At 29.7% G+C, this 21,009-nt stretch overlaps 1 protein-coding gene across 1 annotated transcript in view; it reads right to left on the reverse strand.

The window, feature by feature from the left end:
- Positions 1–15,001, reverse strand: part of LOC121118356 (uncharacterized) — a 99,997-nt gene extending 84,996 nt beyond the window's left edge. Inside the window, exon 1 of the mRNA XM_040712928.2 lies at positions 14,799–15,001. The gene's annotated coding sequence lies outside the window, so the exon portion shown is untranslated. The remainder of the gene's footprint in view (positions 1–14,798) is intronic.
- Positions 15,002–21,009: the final 6,008 nt, after the last annotated feature.

A 21,009-nucleotide genomic window follows, 5' to 3' on the forward strand; every position in this document is an offset into this window, starting at 1 on the left:
GGGTTTTAATTTTTTTTCAAAAATTCACAACTATAAGCAAAAAATTAAATTTTTGGGGGGGAAAAATTCTAAGCCCATTGCTAAATACTTGGATACTCGAAAAATATCTTTTCTGATATAAAATTGTAAGAAAAATAAATTGAAATATTAAATTTTTTGGAGAAAATTTCAAAAATACATAGTTATTCAAAGAAAAGTAAATTTTTATAAGAATATAATATTATCTTCTACATCACCGTATTGTATTTTTTCTACTAGGTATGTTACACAGAGTCACAAATATTCAATTAAAGATCGGTAATTATAGTCACAATATGTATTAATCTGTAAAATATTAAAAAATAAAGCATCGACTATTTTCTCCTTTCTAAAATTTCTAAAAATAAGTTTTAGTAGTCATGGGACAATTTCAAAAAATAATTTTTTTGGAGATTTGTAGAAAAATTTCCAAAATCCCCGGTTGTTCACAAAATTTGAAATTTTATGAAATCTCCAGTTGTTTTCTAAAAAATTTCAAAAATTAAATCTCTAATATAAAATTTTTTGAAAAAATAATTCAAATATTAAATTTTTTGAAAAAATAATTCAAATATTAAATTTTTTGAAAAAATAATTCAAATATTAAATTTTTGAAGAACAATTTAAAAAAAAATTAGTTATTATAAAAATTTAATTTAATGAAAAAAATTTGAAAAATTAAATTAAATTTTGTAGTAAAAGCAAAAATTCCTTAATTTGGGACTAGGGCTATTTTTTTTTTTTTTTTTCATCAATAAGAAAAGTAAAAAATAAACATCGGAATCGCAAATTTAACATTATTTTCGGGATGCCGATCCCAATTCCGATTCCAGAAAAATATATTATTTCGATTTATCGTTCCATCTCTAGTTATATGTAAGTTCATAAAATTACATTAGGATTTTATCAATTTAAGTGGAGGGAATATCATTTCGACTTTGAGTAGTTCTATCATCAGAGATTGAATTTAAAAGGTATCTTCCTAATACATATAATATATATTTTAAAATAATTAATAAAAAAGATAGATTATTGTGTTAGAAGAATGTTGCCTTAAGAACTCATTTAATGTGCAATTCTTTGAAAGCTATTCCAGATTAATTATGAACAATTATGATAATTAATTTTTCATTCATTGTGTTATTTATTATTGACAGCAAATGTGAATAAGCTCCTTTTGGGAATGGCCATTAAGTAATAGTTTGCGAATCAATTATGCGTAAACCAATGACTTTCTCATTAAGGATCTCGATTTGTATATATTATGATTATGTCATTATTTTCCCATTCGTATATTCTCCAAACTATGTATTTGAACTAAGGAAAGGGTATATGTAGCCCATCAACATATAAGAAAGCAAAAATCATTTTAGCACTATTCAACGAGTTATCGTCCATTTCATTCCACAAATGATTAAGACCTTGGAGGCGCTGAAAATTGCACTTAAAGTAGAAAAAACTAATTGCCAGTTGCGATATAGAAACTGACATATTTTATTTGAAAGGGACAATATCGGGGCCAGAGTAAGTCTCTTAAATCAAATGAAAGATCTTAACTAAAGCTTATATATATACCCGAGTATCACAACTCATCCCATAAATTTGAATACACACCATATGATGGACATAAATGTTTCTATAAACATTAGAACGTATATTTATATGATATAAATAAATATAATGGTCCTTTGTGGGGCGTCATTTTGACGGTGCATTTTTACTTATTTTTGTGGGGTCTGTAAAGGATTCGTACAGATTAACCCTGGTTGATATAAATTGATGACAATTATTTGTCGAAGAATACAAATGTAATCCAGACGCAATTTTTTGAAAAAACGGACCACATTTTTTATTTACTTGATTCCTGTTGAACATTGTGTTTTTTGTTAACTCATATTAGGTTGATATTTAGTATTTACTAGATTTGCGTTTCAATCTAACATAATTTTAGCTGATTCAATCCAAATTTTATCGGGACTGATCTTGTAGTAATATTCCGTCTATAGATTAAACCGATTTGATCCGGCCCCGCGGTTTTTGTTAATAAAAGATGAAAATAAAATTTCTTCGACCTTTTTTTTGACGAAAAGAACATTTTAATTTCAGCCCACGGTCTGATTTTTGATGTAGATCGAAATATCGGTGCAAAAGTCTGGAAAAAAATCAGAAGACCGAATTAAAATATAGTTTTGGTTTCTGACCGAATCTCAATACATGAAGCTGTTACATATATAATATGTAAAATGCTCTCACAGATAGGATATGAATATAATAATTTGATTTTATTCGTCTTATATAAGACTTTGAATCTTCTCAATATGTTTCTTTTCTACAAATGTACCACAACAGCAAAAAGAAAATGAAGCGATTTATATAATAAAAATCAAAAATGAATATTATATAACACAAATCTTGAAAAAAGGAAGAAATTACCAAGTGGTCCATTAAAATCTAAACACTTTGAATTTTAAACTTCAACAAGATAAAATTATTAATTAACAGTACAATTTCAACAAAATTAATACTGTAAATAGATGTGTGTCTCTGCTCTCATCATTATTAACTTAGCCACCCTTTGCAGCAATGATGGCTTCCAGGTGGTGGTAGAAGGCAGATGTAGTTCCCTGCCATGGGGTCCCATTGCTAGGTGGTAGTAGTTTTGACGGCCTCGGTGTTTGAATGGTGGAGACTGCAGGCCTTCCCCTTTACATGTACATAAAAGTTGTGGCCAAAGGAGTTGGCATCATAGCTTGAAGTGGGCCAAAAGTGTCAAAAAGAGTTAAAAATACTCATTCAAAAGAATATTGCATCTGAGATGGGTATCTTTCATCGTGAATGTCAGAGGGGTCTCTCAAAGGCTCTTACAATGCACTGTTTTGAGATCTCTCTGGACAGTTGGGTGTGAAACCCGGATATCTATTGGATGAGACCTCATGGACTTGAGGGGATTGACCAGGAATGTTTTCTTTAAACCCTCCGTGTCCAGTTTGGCCTATTTGGCAGAGCACTTGTTCTTCTCCAACATTTCGGTGTTACTGATGCCGTAGACGGCGGTCCTAGAGACGCTCAACTACTTGGAGTGCAGGAATGGAAATTTGTCCATCACGTTCAACTGTCATTTTCTCGACTTGTAAGTAAGGCAGAGAGCTCATGTTGTTTTTGGTTTGTTACTAACTTTTATGCTTTAATAAAGTTCAGATTTCCTTGGACCACCCAGTAAAGATAATATTATATTTTTAATTAAAAAAGTAATGGAAATGCACTATTGAGAAAGGAAAGGGATCACAAAATACAAAACTTCTAATTTATTTTACATAATGTGAAATAGAAAAAAAAAATATATCAATGTGATGTGAAATGATGGGCTGTTAAATCTTTTAATAATTTGTTTCCATATATTGATCAGATTGAGTGGTGCCGAATATGTATTACTTATACTTATACCATCAAAATTAGGAAATTGGAGTTAATATATTATACGTATTACATTTCTTTCACGAATATACAAAAGTTATTTGTTGTCAACTGTCTATGTTTCTGCTTCTTTTCTCTTTATCAGAAATGATTGGTTGAATTCTAAGGTTTCGGTTTTTTTTTTTTTCCTTTCTTTTTTCTTTCAGTATGCAAGGTTGCGTGATACCATAAAAGTAACGACGTGGTATATTTCCTTGTCTAGGAGCGGCCGAATATCCAGATCATGCACATAGATTTCAAAAGAATAACACGTTGTTTTGAGAGCTAACGAGTTCTATTAACAAATTAAGAATTATTTGCCAAAATCTTTTTAATTTATGAAGCCGGATCAGGTAAATGTGTGGTTAAACGTTTCTGATTTTTCGGAATAAGTATTATTATCCATTTCTCAGAACAAAAATGTTGCTCTTTTTTAAATTGATTTTTGAGTTTTTAGTTATAGGTAAATTGAGATTTCTTTAAATAACTTTTTGTGGTGATTTTTATAGAAAATGTTGAATGATGTTCATTATATAATAATACCTTTAATAATAATATATGAGATGTTATAAAAAACAAGGCGGTTTAGCCTTTTTTGATGGCGCAATACGTTTGCAATAGTAAATGATAATATGTAAAAACTTCTCATTTTTTTACTTTTAAACTTTATTCTTTTTGTTGTTCCTGATTGCTTGTACATCAAAATTTTGATAATGACCTATATAACCTGAAAGTAGTGATTTTGTGCCCTACAGAGTAATTTTATGAAAATTCTTTTTGACAACATCTACATTACTTAGTGTTATTTTCCGACTTGAAATTTCTCGCGACGCACAAGATGAGAAACACTGCTTTATGGAACAGGAATCATTAAGTCATTTAGTATGAAATTAAAGTGGGATGTACAGTGTTTGGCTAAATATTTATCAATGTAGAATTCTACAAGGTATCTCTGTTTGGAAATAATTATGCTTCCAGGATTTATGATGCATAAAAAAACAGTTATAATAGATTTCATAATATTCTAGTAAAGAAGAGATGATTTATCATATACAGTCCATACATTGTCTCATTTCTCTAAAGATTCTTTTAATTGGTGAGATGGAGTTTTACTAATTAAGTATAACATCGCTTTTTGGCAAGATCGTTAATCAGAGTACCAGGAGATGCCTCCTCAGACCATTTCAGGCCTACGAGAAGTATGGAATCCGTTTTTTATCACTCCTAGACTTTTCTCTCATTTCCCCCTCCTCTTTCCAGCAGTTGTAGATGTCGTAGACTGTGTTCTTTGGATACCCAAGCATCTTTTTGATGCACGCAGAGCTGAGTCAAGTGTAAGACAATTCGATAATAGCGTTCTTCCAGGTCTCCTCCATCGTAAATACTTGTTTTGAATTAAAAGTTGTATGGTTACCTTAAAGCCGACGCTCAACCTCTCACATTAAAATAAAAATAAGCGAATTTAAATGTTTTCCTTTCAGCTACAGATGTAGTTGAACGACCCTGTACAAATGTTGTCATTATACTCCTGTATTTTCAGGAGTATCTTACCAAAATATGTCTTGATATATTGGTACTTTTGGATACTCATTCGTTTAAACATCAAGGGTGTTCACCGAATTATATATATTTAGATACATATTTTTTTTTAGGGGGGAATTTTGTGGGTAAAAAATGTAAAAATTAAAATCTTCGGCAAAAAAAAAAAAGTTCAAATATTAATTTTTTTTGTAAAATAATTTCAAAAATTTACTATTAACAAAAAGTTGATTTTTTTTTTAAATTTCATAAATCCCCAGCTGTTCTCAAAAAATTACAAAAGTTGCATTTCTAATATATATTTTTTTTTTTAAATCAAGTATTAAATTTTTTGGAGAGAAATTTTGAAAATCCATTGTTGCTAACAGAAATTAAATTTTTTGGAAAAAAAATGAAAAATTATATTTCAAATATTAAATTTTCTTTTAAAAAGCAAAAATTCCTCGATCTGTTGGGGGACAACAGCTCCTTCAGCCCACCCTCTGTGGACGCTCCTGACCATCAAAAATCAATCAATAACTTTTGCTGTAATCCTGGTGATTAACAAACAAACATAAGAAAATACATAACCTTTGTTGGCTTAGGACATGCAATTATTATAGCTCCACAAAAAATCTTCCTCGTCTTTTATGAGCTTAAGAAAATGTTCCATCTGATTTCTTATACATCAATGATACATTGAATGTAGCAGAAACTGAAATTCACTCGTAAGGAATTCAATAAGAATGACAACAGCGTAGGATAATTTGATTTGCTTTTCAGTTTGCCAACTCCAAAAAACGAAGGAAAGTAAAAATGTACCCGATTTTAATAGCTAATGATGATCATACTAGGCTAAATAAAAATACGTAGATAATTTGATTTTTATCAACAAAGTTGGCTGAATGTTTGCAGGAGACGCAATACTGGCAAGATTATGACTTAGAGCCAATTAAATACGTGATACACTTATGAAGATTGCAATAAAGTTATCTGGCTGATTTGGTGAGTAAACACTTCCTTTGATTAGGTTGTAAACTGTTGGAAGAGGTACTGAAAAACTTAATAAAAATATTTTGCAAAACTTTAATGGACTCAAAAGAAAAGTGATTCCACTACAGGATGGTTACTTCCATTCTTTTTACAGATAAATTGAGAGTGGAAGAAACAAAGAGGGACTGCACATTCTATAAGTCCAGTTTAGAGACTTATAGACATCTGTTTTGGGATTGCCCAAATGTGGTTAACATTGTCCACATGAACACTGAGTTTTTGAGCAAATACTACACTTCAGAAATAAAGATTGGGGATTGGTTGGTAATGTCACCACCTAAACATAGACTTTACTTCAAAATAGAAAGCAAAATAAAAAGGAGCTATTTATTCTCTACGGCGCAAGAAGTAAGAACTCTTGCATACCTATTGGTCTGGACAGACTCCTCTTATGATCTCACGAAGTGCTGGAGAAGTTCGATAAGAATTGAATTGTCTTATAGTTTTGTTCTATAATATAATTGTTTAGCAGATTTTTGTTAGGATGTTATTAGCTTTTTTCATTTACCCAGGCTCATTTTTTGTTTGTTTGATAGAACGACGAATAACAAATGATTATTGTCACTATTGGTATATTAATTAATTAATATTATTTTGTGATGAAGGTACTTTGTGTGTTTTTGGAATGATTAGATATATGAAATTAATGTACAGAGAATGAAGTAAAAAAAATGCAATGAAGTTGAGATTCTATTTATTCTACATATTAATAGAGCTGATTCATAGATTTTACAAAAAAATGAAACTTGATTTCTGGGATTGAGGATAGTCAGCGTTTTTGAATATGCATTATAAATTTCATAATATACTTATTTGGTGAAAGCAATTGAATATCAAACAATAAGAAGGAAAATGATATTCAATATGTTGAAGTTGAATGTACGTTCATTTTCTTTATTTGTATGTATATCCAAGCCTACATTATGTAAAATCTATTTGTACATATACATATCATCAGTAATATGAATGAATACCTATGTTTAAAAAAGAAACACCTATCAAACCCATCTAGTTAATGCTTTGTACTAATTTTCAATCTCTAAGTACAAAAGTCTGATTTTTTTGATTGAGTTGAACTGATTAAGTATTAGTACTAAATATATGTAATTAATTCATTTTGACCTAGGAGATTGAAGTGAATGTACTCTTGAATGTATAGTCTCAATATCATATCATAACCCTTACAAGATGAAGGAGTAATTTAGAGTACAATTAATTACGATATCGGATTAATTCAGTTATAAGGTAATTGAGTCTAGGCATGTATATTTTCATTTTCAGATCATCTTTAACGATTTCATGTATCAGGCTTGCTGACATATTCATGGACTTTTAACGATCTTACAGTAATGTACTATTTTTATTTTTTGGTTTTAGGAGGGGCTTCCAGTTTCTTAATATATTTCGAAAAAAAATCTTGTCGACTGATAAATCCCCTTAACTGCCGTGCAATTTCTGCCTATTTCCTTTGATATAAAGTTGATGTATATATGGTCGAACCAGATTAATTATCTATCGGCTATTTATACTAGAAGATCATAGTTGAATCTAACTTTCATCTAATTTACAGTTAGTGGGGAAAAAATAATTTATTACTACCAAAATAACGTACATTATATTTTTTTCTCTTGAAGTGACCGAGTATCGAACTCGTGTGCCTAGATTTAAGGAGAATAATTCATCTTGAGCAAAAACACGTGGTTTTAGCACTTTTCGATGAAGAAATATGTTTGTAAGACTAGAAAATCCTAAATAAATTCTTTCTTTTTTTCTGGTCAACGATCCATTAATTAATTATATGTATATTTGCAATTGCAATCATGAAATTGTTGAGGTTCAGAGATACTATTTATAGAGATCATATAGTGTGTTCCTTCATTTCAAGGGCAGTTTGCTAATTAAGCCGAGTACCCATTTATTTTCAAGTAAATAGGTATGTAAAGATGCTGTCCCTTGATAATTATGTCAAAATCTTGTCCCATTCCTACAGAAACTTTTGTTAGGAATAAAATGAGTTTTTTATTCATGGGGTGATGGAAACTTTGTACAACATTATAATTTTATATCTTAAAATCCAAGGAGTATGTAGCTAACTGAACATGATGGCAATAGTCTCCCTTATATTCAGGATAATTATTCCTTAAAGGAACAGTCTGACATCCTCCAAGGGGAAAATAATTACAAAGATTTATGTGACATATATTTAGTCCTACTGATTTAAAATACAGATTTACTTTATCGATCATCCTAATATGAACATACTACTTAGTCGTATCGTAAATCTTGTTATTCCTCATTATTTTTCTAGAAATACTTTTTTAAGGGTTTCTGGGTATTTTTTAAGTATGTTTCAACCATGATTATGATAGCATTTATACATAAACTGAGATAATATTGGTTGAACCCCTCTAAAAAAGGACTACAACATTGAATTAGCACCTTTTTTTTGTGAGAATATATGGTAACCATTATGACCTCAGACGCGATTTTTTTTTTTATTTATATATTTTTGAGAGGGCTTGGTTTTTGAAATTTTTTGAAAAAAAAAAAAAAAAGTTCAAAGCTATTCACTAAAACTAAAATTTTTGAAAAAAAATTTCATAAAGTAAATTTGAAATTTTTAAATTTAAGAAAAGAAAAATCAAAATTCATAGCTATTCATAGAAAAATTAAATTTTTTGGATAAAAGTTTAAAAAGTTAAATTTGTAGACAAAAACTTCAAATATTTAAGTTTTTGAAAAATTCAAAAATTTAATTTCAAATATTAAATTTTTTCGAAAAGGATATTTCAAAAATTCATTTTTTACAAAAAATTGAATAAAAATGACATTATTTATAAAAATAATTGAAATATTAAATTTTTTTGGAAAAAATTTCAAAAAACCATAGCTGTTCATAAAAATTAAATATTTAGTTTTATACAAAAGCAAAAGTTATTTGATTTGGAGAAGAGGGACTACAAGACCGAACTATATTAGTTTTAGGACTTATATGCAGGATTGAACTAGACCGGACCGAGACTGCAGCCTTCAGTCCTAAATAAGACCGATACAACACTAGTCAGGATTTGTTGTGTAGTTATAAGTCCTTCTTGGAAAATGCAGGTCTGAACTATTTTTTTGCAAGATACGGAGTGGAATTTGTTTTTATTTTTTCAGCTCGTAGCTACTTGCAGCTAATAGAATAAGTAAACAAAGCGCTTACCCATTCAACTTAGATTTAAATATTTATCTGTAGTCTTGAGACTCGTTCTAAGGGAGAATTTTGTTTACGTTTCAGTTTTAAGTGATTTTTTTAGATCGATCGGTCTAGACCACAAGTCGAAGTTTAATCGTTTTCAAATCTTGAACCGACTTTTTCAATATTGACCCATTTTCTCCGCATCCCTTACTTATGAGTTGTATAAATATGATTTTTGCAACATATTAACTTTCATGCAGCGGCGTCCATGGGTTCGGCTGTAGCCCCCCCCCCCAATTAAGAAATTTTGGCTTTTCACTAGAAAATTAAATATTTCTTTTTTTTTTCGAAAAATATTTAATATTTCAAATTTAATTAATTTTTGAAATTTTTCTCAAAAAAATTTAATATTAGAAACAGTGAAAAGTTGTTAATTTTTGAAATGTTTTTCTTAAAAATTTAATTTTTAGAGAATAGACGCGAATTTTGGAAATTTTTATCAAAATAAATTTAATATTTTAATTTTGAACATTTGAAATTTAATTTTTCAATTGTTTTTTCTTCAAAATCCAAGACCCCCTCCCCCACCGCAAAAAAATATATATATAATCGTGCGGATGTTTCTTTCATGTTACATTATTGTGGCGATGTTCAAAGTATTAAAACATACATGATGTCATCAACAATTTATCCATAGAATCAGTCTGTACCAAATTTTCCTCTGGGATCGTTTCAGACCGAATTTCATTAGTAAACCAAACTTATTTTGTCAACTAAAAATGATAATGATCGATTTTCAGACCAAACCCAAAACTAGCATATGTACGCTTTGAAAGATAAAATCCATCAAAGAACGTTACTTCAGTACATTCATACAGGCACAAGTACGCCTTTTTTCTACGCAGTAGATGTAAGGTAATGTACCGAAAAATAATCTATTTTTTCATTATTAGATTATATATTTTAACGAAATTTCGATTCCAAATTTGTTAATTTTGAACTTTTTGTTATCAAGAAAGAGGAAGAGTGACCTAACCTCAATTTTACATTCTGGACACAAATTTGAGCAAAAATATTTGTATTGTGTGTATAATATACACACAATACACTGTATATATTTTTATTTTTATTCTAATTGTAACTTAAAATACTTCTCTATGTTAATACAACGCAATTCCTCCTCGCAATTCATATTATATAATTTGTATGTTTTGTATATATTTAAATGTATGATATGAATAAAGATAAAAAAACTAAAGTTGTAAAGAATATGCATTAGAAGGAGTGCGGTAATATCCCAACCCCTTGTTTGTGTGTTTTTTAATTTATTCAATTAGAAATAGACGGCATATAATAGTATATTTTAAGCCTTTATTTCAGAGGTTAGAAACCATTTAGACTCAGAGAGCCATGAAATCAAAATATTTAGAAATGTAATTGAGTAAGAGCCATATAGTGATTAAGAAAAGTTTGTTTGTTTGGTTGGTTGGATATTTTGATTTATGTTTGGATTCTGAAAAACATAATTTTTGAAAAGAAATAACGATGTATTCATACTAATGAAATAACATTATTAGCACTTTTGAGATCTATTGTTGTGATTTTCCACGCACAGATAGCTCTGCGATGCTCTATGTTTTTGTTTATGGAGCTCTTATTTATAGATTGACTGTGCCTATTTTTTTTTTTTTTTTTTTTTTTTTTTTTTTTTTTTGCAGTTGCCTTTTGGAAGGAAGTGCCTGTAATATAATTCATTATTGGTATAGAATATAATTAATGCGACTTTATAAGAGAGATCCCTGCTTCAACATATATTTGTTCCTAAAAAAATAAGTGAATAATAAAGTTCACATATTGTCCTCAATTATATTTAATTTCGAAACCTTTTTAACGTAACCTTTGTTGCAATTTTTTTAAAAGGATCTAAAGTTAACAACTATGTCGGTTGAAGGTTTAAATAGTCATTTTTGTGTTCTACGGCTTAACTAACAAATATAAACGTGGTTTTTAGATGGCGGGCAAAAATGTTGGTGCATAGAATTATGTTTTTGATAAAAAGTCTATTAAATATGTTTTAAAAAAGTTGTCGACCCAAATATAGGGATATATGTTCCCCCTACAAAAAAAAAAAAAAATCTCGCTAGTGGCTCTACAGGGATGATAAATGAGGAAATCACTAATCTATGATATTAAATTGTGCAAAGAGATGTATAATATTTCAAATTTTGAAGAAAAAAAAATGTTGTCTCAATATTACTTAATATAGGTACAACCGATTAGTAATAAATACTCAAAAGTGAATTCCGTTTCAACGAGTCCTTCTCATCCCTTCTATTTTATATTTTTGCCAACGTCATAAATTGCACCATAATTGAAGACGATGCCATCTTTGGGTTTAATATTTTTACTATATAAGATGTACAAATTTCCAAAACACTTTGATTAATCTTCATCACGCCTTTAAGAATATAAAAAGACTCAACACCTACATTAAATACAATTTGATACCACCAATGATCAAGAGTGATATTTGTAATATAATCAAAGTAGTTGATATTAAAAATCCCTATGAAATGTCTTGATTATTACAATTACTTTTGCTTCGGATTTATTAGAGACGATATAAGGTGAATAATTAGGGAAAAATATCTGATACCTTCCCTTATAATACTTATTTTTTTATCTATTCTATGTATATAATATTGTATAATGATCTAATGTCATATTTTTAACACATTTTAAGATCATTTATAATTGGTGTACTAAAAATAAATTCGTTATTTTTCCAAAAGCTGGCTTTAGTAATGTGTATATCGTTTGTATTAATGCGATTGGTTTACGCTACGTGGCGTTAGAATGATAATATTTCGTAAAATTCTATTTTTATTAGACAGTTTTGTGATTGTTTAACTCAGTGTTGTCTGCGCGATTGTCAAAGATGAACACCAGCAAAGAGAAAATACACGAAAACACAAGCTAGGTGGCTGAAAATGTGAATAGTGTTTATGATTCAGATACTGCAGCAGCCAATTACGAGCAATTTTGGGGCCATCAATTCCGTTCCAGTAATTTTAATGGTCAATTATTTACGACGTTTTCTGTTTTGCCAATTTTCGGAAACTTGGAAAATAATGGAAATCGTGGAGTCCAACAGTCATGTAAGTACTCTTTTGACTACTAAAGAGTTAAATCTTAATGGAAAAAAAGATTTAAAAATTAAAAAAAAAATCAATTAAAAATAGTGTTTTTATTTTTACTACACATTATATGTATAATAAAATTAGGCAATAGAGGGGTTGATTTTTATATATAGACAGTAAGTTTAGGTCCTTTTATTTGTTGGTATCATTTTGACATCCGAATACATAGTAATAATTAATTATTTTTCCTTAATCCTAATGAAAACGATGTTGTATTGTATTAAAACTTGGTTGTTTATGTTTAAAAAAGACCGACATCAACAATGCTGGAGTCATGTGAAAAGGCTTTCAAACTCATAAGCAGGTCTTTTTTCCATATCCTCCTCATATTCCCTTTTGAAATTAGTCCTTAGTTGTTAAATTTACATATTAATTCATATAGGTTTGTATTTCATATCATTTAATTACATCACTCTACAACATAATTAATAGTCATGTGACAAATTATATTTTTCAAATCTAGATTGTACATAATATATTGTATGTATGTAGTATACAAAATGAAGATAGGCCTATTTTGACAAGGATACTTGTAAAATAAAAATATGGCGTCTCTTGATATATGAGTTGAAAGTCTGCTACTTAGGTTTGAATATAAAAAGTACTAACTTTGGATGCATTGCTTGGTGTACTTTTAAAAAAGAAATACAGGTCCTCAAAATGAAATGATATAAAATCAATCAAAGTTATGGACTGATCCAATACCGATGAATTGGAACCTTCTTTTTTTAATGCAATTAATTGCATATTTTTCAAATGAAGATGAATGATGAATTATGCAATAAATAGATACGATGTAGGAAAGGGTGGTTTTTAAACCGTAAATGTTTTGCTTTTGGTTTGAAACTTTTTTGTTTAAGTGTAAGATGTTTTATAGGGGAAATGTATTGTAGAATAAAAGCTTAACAAAGAAAACACAGTTTGTTTCTTTGAAAATTGGCTTCTTTTTTTATTCGCTTTATAGCGCAGAGTTCTCAAAACACTTTTTAAATCATTGCTTAGTTTGAACGGTAATTTTTCCTACCAAGAAGCAGTGTAAGATTAAAAAACGAAGTTGTTTTTCATCGTTTGTTTTATAAATGCCAAAAGTAGCGTCCTACTGAGCACAATAACTCACAAACAAAACGAGAAAATTGTCTTGAAATTTTGACAGCTGCCATTTAAAGGTTGGTACTAACTGACAATAAGGTAGTTTTTTTTTAAAGCACCATCTATGTGTGAAGCCCTGGACCTTTCAGCCCATGAGCTCAATAGTTCAATTTTCATCACCAAAGTTGGCTAAATAATAACTACGGCAGGAGACGCCATATTGGCAAGGTTGTGAGTTAGAGACACTTACGTACGAGATACCCTTAAGAAGATTGCAATGAAGGAGAGAAGGTCCAAGAATGTTCATCCCATATCTTAAATGACATTATTTTTTTCTTTGATAAAAAAATGATAAAATTTACCTTAATTAACTCTGTTGCACATTTGCAATATAAGAATGAGGGGACATAAAATTGTGCAAATATAACAAAACACTACCATATAATAAGCATTTAATTAATTATGATGTAGCTAATAATAAATAAAGTAATTTTTAAATACCATTATAGTGACTAAGCTATAATAAGTTTAGGCTTTTGAAACATGCAACTAGACCATCCAAACTTGTTTATGACCAAAGGTTAAAAAAATATGAAATTTTAAGATCGTTCCAATTTTGTAATTGCTATCTAAACATTTTATTTACCCAAGCTGTTATTAATCACTCATCCTTATTATTTTATTCTTGAAATCGTTCTCTCTTCAAAGGGGATAGCACTAAGAATGAAGCAGTCCCAAAATTTGAACGTCCTGTCCGGCTATGTTCAAAATATTATGGACGTGTTCAAATTAGACGTAAAAGTCGTCCCATAGCACAAACTTTTCGAAATCCCGTCATCATTAATTAATTGCAACCATTAAGGATCCAATGTTTAGATCAATAATACCAAACTAATATGGCGCATGAAAGCTACATAGTTTTACTAAACTAATTTAGCTGGTAAAATAAAGTACTTTCCTATGAAATTATTGATGATGGTAATTTTAAATTTGGAACGTTTTTCAAGAACCGAGAAAATGGGGATGTGAAAGTCCCATATTAAGGAACAATGCAACCCTAGACAACACCATTAAAATGATGTAGCTAAATCATCCTAGAAAAAAGTTACCATTTTGTGAAGATATATTACATGTAAATTGATTTTAATATCCAAAAATTTGAAAAAATGTCAATCCAACGTGACTATGCAATTATTTTTAAATTTTATGAGCTCATAACAATTGTTTTTATGATTAATGAATAATCCTCAATAATACATATCGATAAATAAAAGAGATCCACTTACTTGAAAAAGTCATCATCGTATTGGATAAGACTGATAACTATTATGGAACGTTAATAGAATTTCAAGGTTAGAGAGTCATTGTCCTTTTTTTAATGTGAAAGTCCGCTCAAGGGTAGTCGAAATGCGAATACCTCATCACAATGTACGATCTTCTTTGGCCAAGAAAGGATTATAAACTGTTGTACGGACCACATTTTCACCTTAATAGGTTTTTTTTTTCTCTCTCTCACAAAATAAAAGGTACTTTTGTATAAGAGAAAGACGAAGAGGAAGAGAAATAAGGTGAAGGAGGGTAGACGAAAAAATATACTGTTCGCCTTTTTTCTTAAATACATGGAACAAATATCTTCTACCTATAATATGCACATCCCTATATATACCCAAATTGCAGCAACAACACAAAGCCATAAACCAAAATCTTTGGAACTAACAAACGAATTGATACATGATTTTCAGTATTTTCACACCTAAACAGGGTTATCTGCAGGGGACTTTAAATTTTTCAATTTTTTTTACCAAAAAATGAAATTGTCAATGAATACCTATGTATGTTTGAAATTTTTCTCCGAAAAATTTAATATTTGAAATTTAATTTTAGAATTTTTTTTCCAAAATTTCATTTTTTTGAGAGCAACTCTGGATTTTTAAGTTTGTTTTCCAAAAAATTGCTTTTTTTGAGAAAAGCTATAGATTTTTGTCATTTATTTTTTTTTTTCAAAGAAAATTTTACATTTAATATTCCGTTTTTGAGTTTTTTGTGGATAGCTATGAATTTTGAAACTTTTCTTCAAAAATTTAATATATGAACTTTTTTTCAAAAAATTTTATATTTCAAATTCAATTTTTGAAAACTTTTTCCGAAAAATTTAACTTTTGGGGATTATTTATGGATTTTTGAAATTTTTTGTAAATTGCTGTGGATTTTTAATTGTTTTTCAAAAAATAAATTTTCCAATTTTTTTTCCATAATTTTAATTTTAAATTTTTTTTACAAAATTTTTTGGTGAAAAGGTAAGAATTTCAGAAGTTTTTCTCCAAAAATTTAATTTATGAAATTTTTTTCAACAAAAACTTTATATTTTTTTTTTAACAATTTTAGAAAAGTTGTTAAAAAAAATTTTTATTTTTTGAGATTATTAATAAATTTTTGAAATTTTTTTCACAAATTTTGTAATATATGTAGAGGTATTTTGGTACTATTCGAAATATGAAGAAAAAAATGAGTAGAGGACAATTGCTATTGACTTAAAAAGGATTTTTTTTTGTGTGTGTCAGTGACTAGCTAAAAAATTTGATTACTTTCTTAAAAAAGAAAATTTTTATTCTAGCTTTTTTTTAAACAATGTCACGTAGTGGAGCTTCATGTACGAGTTCCAATAGCCGTTTAGTTTAGTACCGTTTAAATTCAGTAAATTGTGATTCAAATATACTTCTTTATTTATAATTCGTGGAATCATTCTGTAAAAGTAGTAGCTTTGTAAACATGGTTTCATTCTAGAGACAAGATTCTAATGTTTCCTTGGAATTACAGTTAGTCGCTATTATGCGTTGGAGTAGTCAATATTAATAGAAATACAAGGTTAGACCATGATATGATCGGGCCTTCTAGAATTTTCAATTTGTAGTATCGTATCTACTGCAGGACAAGAACAAGACAAAAACACTGAACCAATCATACTCTATGACGTCACTATTGCGAGAATTTTCAATTTGATGTACTGTACTCCCTGTTGAGCAAGAAAGACAAATTTTGACAAAAATGCAACCACTCATACACTATGACGTCAATATTAAAAAACGTGGTGGAAGTCAAACATCAGTCGCACACGTCTTATGGTAACACCTAGTATTTCAATGATCTTGCTAGTAGTAACTTATTTAACTCTTGTGAAGAGAGTTTTCTTGATAACTTTGAGATGATATATTTAGAAAAGAGATACTTTAAGTATTTTTAGAGAATATTATTGTAATTATTGTTTCAAGATGTCTTCTCACAGTGGGATTTGACCTCAATTTCATTTTAAATGTATAAATCTTCTATGACTACTTCAAAATATGCTTTCATCGAAATATCATGGATCTATGCAAATTATAATTAATATATAGTCGTAGGAACTAACGGTGAGAAAAAATGGATACAAAATAAAAATCATTAATAGGAATGAAGGTCTTAGTATTCACGACCTTACTTATATAAAATAGAAATACATTATGCGCAGCGTGCGGCCGTTGTTTAACAACGAACTTTGAGTGCATGTACAGGTTGGACGTTCTTCATTATTTTGGAGGCAAGCTCGAAGTGTTTGGCATAAGTTAAAAAATTGGGCATCGATCAACAAAGTAAATATTTAACAATCCTGGAAAAGGCTTAGTGTTATTGTTGCGATCCGCACCGAACGAGAGAATGTTCAGACTGCAAAATTCTTAAATTTGGACAAGTCCTTTGTCTGGAGAGTCGAGAACGAACTGGAAGAGTCTGGAGGTAATTATGACTCTGCTCCATTCCACATTAAAGAAAACGTTGACTTGGTTGAAAAAATTGTTTTTTGACTGTATTAGACACAGTGTTTGGCTACCAAGCTCACCATACCTCCACCCTTTTTAATTCTTTGAGCGATTCAACAACAGATTTTCCTACAACATAAGTTGATGTCCAAGATCCAGAAGGAATTCTGGAATCTGCCAAACGAGACTCTCATCAAGACCTGCTAAAGTTTCTGAGGTGGAATCAAGGCTGTTATTGACGCCAAAGGCTTATATATAATGAGATGATTTTTTTTTTTTATACAGCTTTCATTTGGCATTGGTTTTTATAAACAATTAGATGATTAGTGTAGGAGATAATCCCATTTTTTAAATCATGTTAGTTGTTAAATAGAGGTCGTCGTCATCTGTACAACTTTTTTATTTCCACCTTAATAAAGTTGTTCTGACTGTTGATTATTTTAATTTGATTTAGCTCTTGTTTTTTGTTGTTCTCATTTATACATTTATAATGCCTCAGTATTAAGGCAGTTAGTTAACAATCCAATAATGTAGGTAATTATTGTAATGTAGTTATTCTTCCTTTTTTCGAAATTATTTCAAAAAGTTTTATCGTTATATTCACAACAAAACATAAATTAAATAAATTTAGGCCGCAGTCATGCATACTGGATAGGCCTCTAACTTTTCCTACTAAACACATTGAGAGCCATATTTGGTTCGTGAGACTTACTTTGGACATCCCTGTTCTACAACTACATATTATAAAGGCTAGAAAGGAGCGCGATATATATTTTTAAATGAAATTATCTGGTCAAAAATATGAGAAACAAATTAATAAAGAATTACTCAATGAAAAGGTAGAAATTAGCTGGAGATGAGATTAATCTATGTTCGAATATTTCGAGTTTTAATTATTTAAGATCTGATTTAGTCGAGTTTTCAAATAATATTTTTGACGAGTTCATGTAACTTGTAGGAAATTGTGGATTTTAGTATAAAGTTCAGTTTTTTCGAGTTCCATTAATAGTCGAATCTAACACTGCATAGTTGTGAAGAGGAATAGACTAAGTCGGCTTACAAACTGATTTTGTAATTTTTTTCAATTGTTTTTTGTATTTTTTTTTTTTTTTTTTTTTTTTTTTTTTTTTTGCAGGAAAGGTGGTAATATAATCAAGTGAATGACGTGGACATAGTGCGATGTTAAATGACTGATTTACACAGTATTACCTTACAAACACAAATTTACACTTTTTTTTTGTCAACTATCGAGTGTCCTACTTATTGTCTCCTTATCAGTGATGATTTGAATCTTGATCGTTGAATTTGAATGAGCTCTTGTTAAACAGTGAATAAATCTCAACGATTAACTATTGAATAGTAATTTTATAAATATAATCCAATAATAAGCTAACTACCAACTGATTTTGGACATTTTTTTATTTAGTTTTGGTGAAAAGATTACAAGATACACTAAAGTTAAAGACGTAGACTAAGCAATATGAGCATAGCTTATTATTTAACATAGATGTTATGCTTATTATTTAATTCTTGAGGAGCTGAGAACATATAACAAGGTGTAACCTCACTAACACAAAATGTACCCTGTATTTGGTCTAAGTGGTCGACTAGCCAAACCAACTCCAGGAGCTGCCCGAGATGCCTTTGAAGCCAATGCAAGAACGAAAATGACTGAGCTGGTCAAGGAAAACGCCATTCCCAAATCCAGAGTGCCAAGAGTCGTAAAAATTACTAGTGGTTAGTCCTAAAGGCTTCAAAAATGCCCTTACTTACTCAAGTGTAAAAATACACTCGTCTCCAATGCTGTAAATGCATCCTGAATGATCTTGAATATCATAGAAACAGATTCATTTTCTTTAGTGATGAAAAATCCTTCACTGTTGAACCTGTTATTAACTGTCAAAATGATTGATACGAAACCTGTGATAAATCCGAGAACAACTAAATTTCGAGAGATAACCCTGTTTTCTGACCCTCTAGACCGTCTGGTTACTGACTGAGAGCATATTCATAGTGTTAGTGAGACCGGCGTGGACTGGAACGGCAACTTCGTTTAATTTAAGTTCTTTTTTTTTTTTTTGCCACATGCCTTAACTTTATAAAGAAACAAATAAAAACTTTTCGACAAGACCAAAAGCTTAGAATAACGCATAAAACTTAATATTTTAAGCCTGTAATAAACAATGGTAAAAATAAGAAAATTATCCAACTAAAAATAAAGATAAAATTAAACAGTAGAATAATTAAAAATTCGGTAGTTTCTGTAGTCGGTAGTTCTTCAAGTATCCATTATCCTTGTTAGTTTTAGGTATCAAGATGATCCTTCCTTCCCATACAAATTCAGTAAAAACCCCAAGAGTCTTTCGTAAAAAGAGAGCAGAACAGAGATCAAGAGGTCAACGTATTTTTTGTAAAATTCGAACGTAATGGATTTACGTTCGATTTATTAAGCTTAGTATTTTTGACAATGGCATTATTAATCTAAAAGTGTGTAAAATGTTTTTCTGGTAGATCTTTACCGGCTTCTGATATCTTAGCATCATCGTTCGTTTCAAACCTCAAGTCCTCACAAAAGGAAGCTGTACCTATTCTTCTGGAATCTCCTGCATTTATTGTCCCTATGGCAATCATAGCATGAGTAGTGTTTAGAGTATAATTTATTTATATCACTGGAGATGAATTTTGGATCATCTGATTTCACACCATTATTATCATACTATAATGGGTTTGTTTTTTCTATTTCTTTTATTCCAGTCTAGAATGTGAAAGATCATCAATATTGTTCATTTTCATTCGGACTCTATACTTCAGATCGTTTTTCCTCTACATCTGCTTTAACTTGGCTTTTTCGTCTTCGTCAGTAAGAATACTCTTGGAAATAGATTCGATTTTGTTAAGGGATTCACTTTGTCTTTTCGGAAAAATAGATCCTTTTCTTCTCCACAAAACTTTTAACCCATGTAACATTGATTGTACAAGCAGAAACACATCCCCCTCATACTGCAGCTTTTGGGCTACGTTTAGAATTATGTTTAGAATTCCTTCATTAACTTCGGGATCGTCCATGATGCTTGAGTAAAGTATTCACTGCTTTTTATTTCCAAGTTTCTTTAACTGGGGTTTTAATACTAAGTGATCTGAAAGTTTAGCATCTATTACGCCATAAGAATCAATTACATATCCTACAAATTCCTTCTTCAGGAATAAGTACATTCTTTTAGACATTGGCTTAGAGTTCTTGCCAGTAGAAAAGAAGGTGTTATTTAAATTGTTTATTTTGCATCCTACGTCATCAAAACTGAAGGATGTAATAATTGACAAGATTACTTTTGTGGATTGAGGATTGGAGTTTTCAGCCTTGCTTGTTGTGTCTCTGGTACTTTTTAGTTCACATTAAATCACATTCACATCTCCTCCTATAATTGTTGGCCTTTGTGAGACAATGTGCAGAAGCTTACCCTAGTAGAAATCTGGATCATCAGTATTTACTCCATATAGACCATTTTCCTCTTAAAAGTATTTAATATAACCACAACAGCTGACTTTACTTATAAAAATATCCCACCAAAAAAGATCGAACTGCATAGTCACAAAAAAAATGCCTACGACACCCCTTAAATTTTCATTTAATAAAATTCCAAGACTTTTTCAACACCCGGTACAATAAAGATTAGGATGTGTAGGTAGGTGGACTGCCACAATGAGT

Source organism: Lepeophtheirus salmonis, chromosome 5 (assembly GCF_016086655.4).
Source record: "Lepeophtheirus salmonis chromosome 5, UVic_Lsal_1.4, whole genome shotgun sequence".
Lineage (NCBI taxonomy): Eukaryota > Metazoa > Arthropoda > Copepoda > Siphonostomatoida > Caligidae > Lepeophtheirus > Lepeophtheirus salmonis.